The sequence below is a fragment of the Octodon degus genome, unplaced genomic scaffold, assembly GCF_000260255.1.
Source record: "Octodon degus isolate 3935 unplaced genomic scaffold, OctDeg1.0 scaffold00062, whole genome shotgun sequence".
NCBI lineage: Eukaryota > Metazoa > Chordata > Mammalia > Rodentia > Octodontidae > Octodon > Octodon degus.
Window position 1 is genome coordinate 166,399 of NW_004524638.1, and position 6,404 is coordinate 172,802.

A 6,404-nucleotide genomic window follows, 5' to 3' on the forward strand; every position below is an offset into this window, starting at 1 on the left:
TCTCTCTCTCTCTCTCTCTCTCTCTCTCTCTCTCTCTCTCTCTCTCTCTCCTTGTTCTTTTGTGCCATTATTTGAGCTTGTTTTTGTAAGAGTATGTACAAGGTTTCTAGCATCTTTGTGGTTGTTATGCTCTTTCTTCTTTTTATTTCTCCTTTCTCTCCTGTCTCTGCATCAGTTTCCCAATGTTTGCAAATCCCCTTTATTCTCCAGCCATGCTTCTCACCTCTTTTTCTTCTATTTTTCCCCTAACCCTTTAAAAATTTCTTCCCTACAGTTAAAATTACTATATTGAGGACTTATTTACTATATACAATTTTCTAGTTTGTTTTAGATTTTGTTATATAACTACAAATCTAATATAAACTCTTAAACCTGGCAAATTGATGATACTCTCATTTTGTCACTTTCTAAGCTTTGTTTGATGCTATTGTTAATGCTGATTGTATCACTTTAGCCAAAGTAGTATAATCATTCTATCCTGCTGTTCTTCTTGGTATATGAAGATAAAGACTGCTTAAAGGTCAGAGAAAATATTGTAGGCTAGCCCCAATGAACCAAGGGCTGGGTCAATCAGGGGGCAAATTCTCATTCACAATAAATTGAAGATGTAGGTTCTTAAAATGGTTTCAAAAGCTAACTATACCTGGAAGATACCTCTAAAAAGTAGTAATTTCCTAAATGTTTTTAAAAGTAGCAATGAAACAATTCATTGTAGGCAATTCACAAGAGTCAACTCAGAAATTAAACTAAAACAATTGAAAAATGAGAAAATCCTTAAGTAAGATGCAACCTCAGGCATCTAGCTTTCCAAAAGTAAACTCAGGGGACAATGAGGTGGAACAATTTGATAGCCACACACCTGACTCCTCTGTGGTGAACAACAAAACATATGAAGCTCTAGAAAAAAATAAAATCAGAAATAATTTCTAAGCTAACTTCAGGTAGTGACCAAAGTAAAAACTATGCTTAGTGACTCTAGACCAGATAGATAAAAAATATAGGAGCTTAGGAAACATGGAAATCACGAAGGCCCCACATAGGAACAAAAGGAAGCATAAAGCATATTCAAGTAAACATCTAGGGGACTAAACATTCCACTCAAATTATCCATAGCAGGAAGAGCCAATGTAAATATAGAATCTCAGATACAGAAGACATGCTTGTGGTTAGAGATTGTGAAAAGAAAGATTTCTTAAAAATAGCAAAGCACCACAAGAAATCAATCCAGCAGCTTCTAGATGATGAAAAGAAAAATAACATGAGATTGATCATAGTCAATTAACAAACAAGAGATAGCACAAATGATTAAAAAGAAACATGTTCACAGGCATAGCAGGAAATTTCCCTATCAGAGAAAAAGAATTTGTCATACGTAAGGAAGGCATATTGAACTCCGGTTAGTCATGGGCCAAAAACAATGTTAAATCTTATTTTATTAATTGCTGTGTAACATCTGTACATATTTGTGGGTTTCACTGTGATATTTAAATAATCTATGTAAAATATAATGATCACAGCAGGGAAATTAGTATATCTATCAATCAGACATTTATCTTTTCTTTATAATGAGAATCTAAATTTTTCTAGCTTTTTAAAGATACCTGATAAATTATATTTAGTATATTCACCCTACTGAAAACCTTCTTATGCATGCAGATTTTGAAATCTCACCCCTTAACTTCTAGCCACGCACACAGAGATGCTGACTAACTGGGATAGGTTTGGGTTTAAAAACTGTATATTAATAGGCAATAAAAGAGGATTCTACTTTGAGACTCATAGAAACAATGATTTGAACTTCTTGTTATTAAATAGAATTTAGTTATTCTTTTGTATTTGAAAAATATATTCTGCACCTTTGCATCCTTCTGTGAATTCAACGTTGTTTATCACCTGGTTCTAAAATATAATTCTGTCCAGTAATGGTAATATTCCTATAATTATATTGCTAATTCTATCTCACTTTATAATTTATAAACTAATTCATTTATTCATCAATTATTTACTGAGTGCCTATATAACACAAGATATTCTGGTAATTGCTCGGATTTCAGAAAAAAAATAAAAGCGTATGTCCCCTGCCCAGAAGTACACACGTCTGAAGATAATAGGCACATTTCAGGATGCAGGTGTAATGTGGTGTTCCTTGTATCATGACCACAAGGAAACATGGCATAAAAGAAAGAGGTTGATTTTGTCACAGGAGTGAGCTCACAGACATATGTTAAGAAAGGACACACAATTTTTCATGATAATATTTAAGAAAGAAATAATATGAATTATTATTATTCATGGCAATGGCAACAGTAGTGGTAATGATAGTATTTTCATTTTTTCTGTGGCAAAAGTACAGCAAGTGTCTATCATCATCTTACAACATACAAGAACTGGCTGGGGAGGTAGCTTGTCGGCATAAGCACCAGCCTGGCAAGCACAAAATGCTGAGTTTGATCCCATATACTGTGCTGGACATAGAACCCTGATTGTGCTGTGACAGCCCTGGAACTGGGAGTATTGGCACATGCCTGTACGTCCAGTGCTGGGGAGGCTAAGAGAGGAGGATCACCATAAGTCTGAATTATGTAGCTGTATCAAAAAATTATTTAAAAATATATAGGGGCTTTTATAAGTATTTTGTAAGCAACATGATTTAAAAATACATTACCAAATTGATGTACCTATGGTAAGAATAATATTTTGTTAAGGAAGATTTAGAATAATGGGTGAAGAAAAGGTACTTCCATATTTGTTCATTGTTCAATCATTGCATGTGAAGATTCTACCCAGTGTCTGGCTACCACCGTTTTGATTGCAAGTAGAGAGGGTATCTGTATCCCTTGTTGTTTCAAATGTGCCATTCTGGCTAAATCTCATATTTCATATTGCAAAAAAAGTCAAGTTATTAACAATGCCATGGCTCTTTAGAACCTGCTCATATTGCAAACAATGGAGATCCTTTTGCATTTGTATTACCCAAATGTCATTTACAATAAATTACTAGTTATAACATTTCACACAACAGCAATATCTTTAAGCCACCCATGGATTCTGGTTTTCTGTGGCTAAAATTGTTATTCTGTTTTGCTGATGATTACCATTAGTATGAACCTTTCTAAAACCATGCAGGAAAATATGAATTCTAATTTGTTTTCAGTCATGTTATATTGATTCTAGCAATTCAAGCATAAAAGTAGATTAATACATCGTTCAAAGTTGCCTCTTCTTAAGCTCTGTAGTCCACAGTTAATACATGCTTAAAACTTGATCTCAGCAAGCACAGTCCCAGCACTCAGGAAGCTGAGGAAGGATAATCACTATGAGTTGAAGAGTAGCCTGAGTTACTCTGACTTGGTGGTTAGCCTGAACTGCTTAGCAAGTCCCAGTCTCAAAAAAGAAAGAAAGAAGAAAGAAAGAAGAAAGAAAGAAAGAAAGAAAGAAAGAAAAAAAGAAAGAAAGAAAGAAGAAAGACTTTGAAGAACCAATATGCAATATAACAACCATTGTTGAATTATTATTTTGTTTAGTGACATTCTGCATAGTTGCTAATGTTTTTTTTTACTATTTTTTTATTTTCTTAAAAAAAGATGAGCTCTTGATTCTTCTAATGTTCATACTCATAATTCTCAAATGCTGACACAATCATGAAGTAAAATGGGCAGAATAGTAATAAATGTTTAACTCTCTTCCAGCATGGCTTAAAATCAGCCTTGGATTATTGCTATCAATTGGGAGCAAGAGAATCATCCATTGAAAGGGATCATTACTACTGTAGAACAATGGTAAACAAGGACATTTAAGAAGATAGGCATGCTTAGTTGCTGGGGGTCTATTATATATTTAATAGCCAGCAATGGGGTTGGATTAGTATTCTATGTGTCACTGGTTGAAGGTGCAGAGTGTTATGTGTAACTCTATCCTGACAGCTTCAGGGATAGTAGCTAAAGGTGGTACCACTGTTGAGATATTTGTGTGTGTGATCTCTGATTCACAACTCTATACTCATAGCTTAAGACCAGATCTTGACACTGGGCTATGTTCAGATCGTAGAACTTCCCTTGAATCCAATGTGAGTCATAGTAATCTTAAATCAGGAAAGTAGTTCTATTCTGGCAGCCCAATCTTACTCTATCCTATGAAACAAAAAATCACATTGGCCTGCTGGGTCATGTGCTCAGCAGGCTATACTCCTGGAGTTGGGAATAGGCCTGGTAATGACCATAGATGCATAAATAATGGAGTAGCTTGAGACATTTGGTTGACTCCATGCAAATAATTGTTGCACATTGCTCAGGAAAGAAATCAGAAAGAGCTCCACACTTGTTTTGGGTTGACACTGAGGCTCTCTGTATGGGCTGTATTAAGGCGCTGTTGAGATTCCATACTCTACAGTGGACTGTGAGCACTTGGAGAAAGCACTGCATAGCCCTAGGTGCCCTGAGGCATAGAGTTCAGACCTGACATGAAGACCCTTCCCTGATCTAACTGTGGTATCATGACTATTATTATTTTACAAATAAAATTATCTGAGGACCAAGAGACCAAAATATTTTCTTGAGATTACAGAAATGGGTGGATAATGAGCTGAAACAGGGTGTTTGAAGCTCTCAATATGTTTTTCCAAGAAAATGACATTATGTCAAGTTTGAAGGAAGATCTGTTAAAATAAATTTTGCTGGCATATCTTAAACCAAACCCAAACTATTATCTATTTGTTGTCTCAGATTATGTGAGATTGTGTCCATTTCAAGTCAAAGATTTTAGTGATTCTTGAAAAAATATTTTAAATCTGTGTAGCTTCTCATCCTATGATATCCCTAAGTGTTCAGCAGAGCAATCCTTCACCCTTGTACATATCAGCAGGAGGAAATGCAGTTGAAAGTTTATTTTTAACTGTTTTACCCAGGTCTTAGCACTGTTAGTTGCGAAGCTGGAATCCTAATGTGACATTTACTTGCAATCCTAATCTTTCCCCTATTAATTCACGCTGAGTATTTAAACGTTATCCAATAGTTTCTTCCTCAGCATTTTTAAGGCTTAGCCATCACTGATTATCATTCTTATAGTTTCTTCTATTTTCAACTCACATCCTGTTCATAGTGAGTTACTATGGAGACATGACATATTATTGGTTTCTCTGTAGGACAATGACCTGGAATATTTAAAAATGTTCTAGGTTTCTTAGCAACTCAGCCAACATTATCCATCTTTGTGTCTAGGATCTGTTCTTTTGCTGTAGCAAATGAAACTTGTATTGTGGGTTACCTTAGAGGGATGGTAATGGAGTTGTTAGAAAGGAAGTAAAGATTAAATGCATCAAATATAACCTCCATTCCAGAAAAAATGCCTGCTCCCCCTTCTGCTAAAGCATATTGAAAATGACTTAGCAGTGATGGAATAGAAAATTAGAGGATTGAGAAGCTCTAAAACTTCATTTCTATCCCTCCTTTTTCCATTCCAATACTGAATATCACTAAACGCCCCTGAGCTTCAGTTTCCTCCAATCTAAATAGAAATTCACAACCTTAGTTTTATCTGAGCCAATTAAGTATGTAAAAGTTGTCTGTATCAGGTAAACCCTTAAGTTATTTGCTTTAGCTCTGACATAAGGGCTCTTTCATTACTTTAAACTAAAATATTTTCTGCAGAGTTCAAAGCTAGGCACTAAAGGAAGAGAAGAAGATGCAACACCTGCCACTGGAGATGTCACCCTCCCAGCGAATGAGAGCTCAGCTGTCAAACTGTTCAGTTCCAGGGATATGGGTAGATACTGTGCAAGTAAATATTCAGTACATGGGGAGCTCTATGGGACTTTCAAAGAGCACAGTTACACTACATTGAGGAAATCAAAATTGTAGCCATAAATGTTCATACAACTCCGGAGGCTTCAAAGACTGAATTTTACACTTGGGTTCAAATTCTGGGAATTTAATCTCTGTTGCATGCACGTATGAGTAGGAATGGCTAATAGTAGAATGAAACAATACTCTATGAGGAAGGAAGGACCAGCTCACAGACCTCTTTCAAGCCTCTCTGAGTTATAGTTTTAGTTTCCCTGTCCCTGTGAGGGGTATAATAAAATTTACTTCATGCTGTTGAGTAATGTGTTGAACATTACCTGGAACACAGTGTGTAGCCTAAGATGTCAATTCTCATTATTAATAGACAATTTTCTTTAAATGCACTTTATTCCTTGCTTTTTCTGCCTTTGTAATATGTATTATTACTACTGACAGACACTTTTTTGCTTTCTATGTGTGCTAACAGTATTTAAGTTTTCCTTCTTAGTACCTCTTCTGGGAAGACTGCAATTTTACTTCCTTTTAAATCTTTCCTGGAAGATTTTCCCTTTCAGTATATTTCTCTCTCTCTCTCTCTCTCTCTCTCTCTCTCTCTCTCTCTCTCTC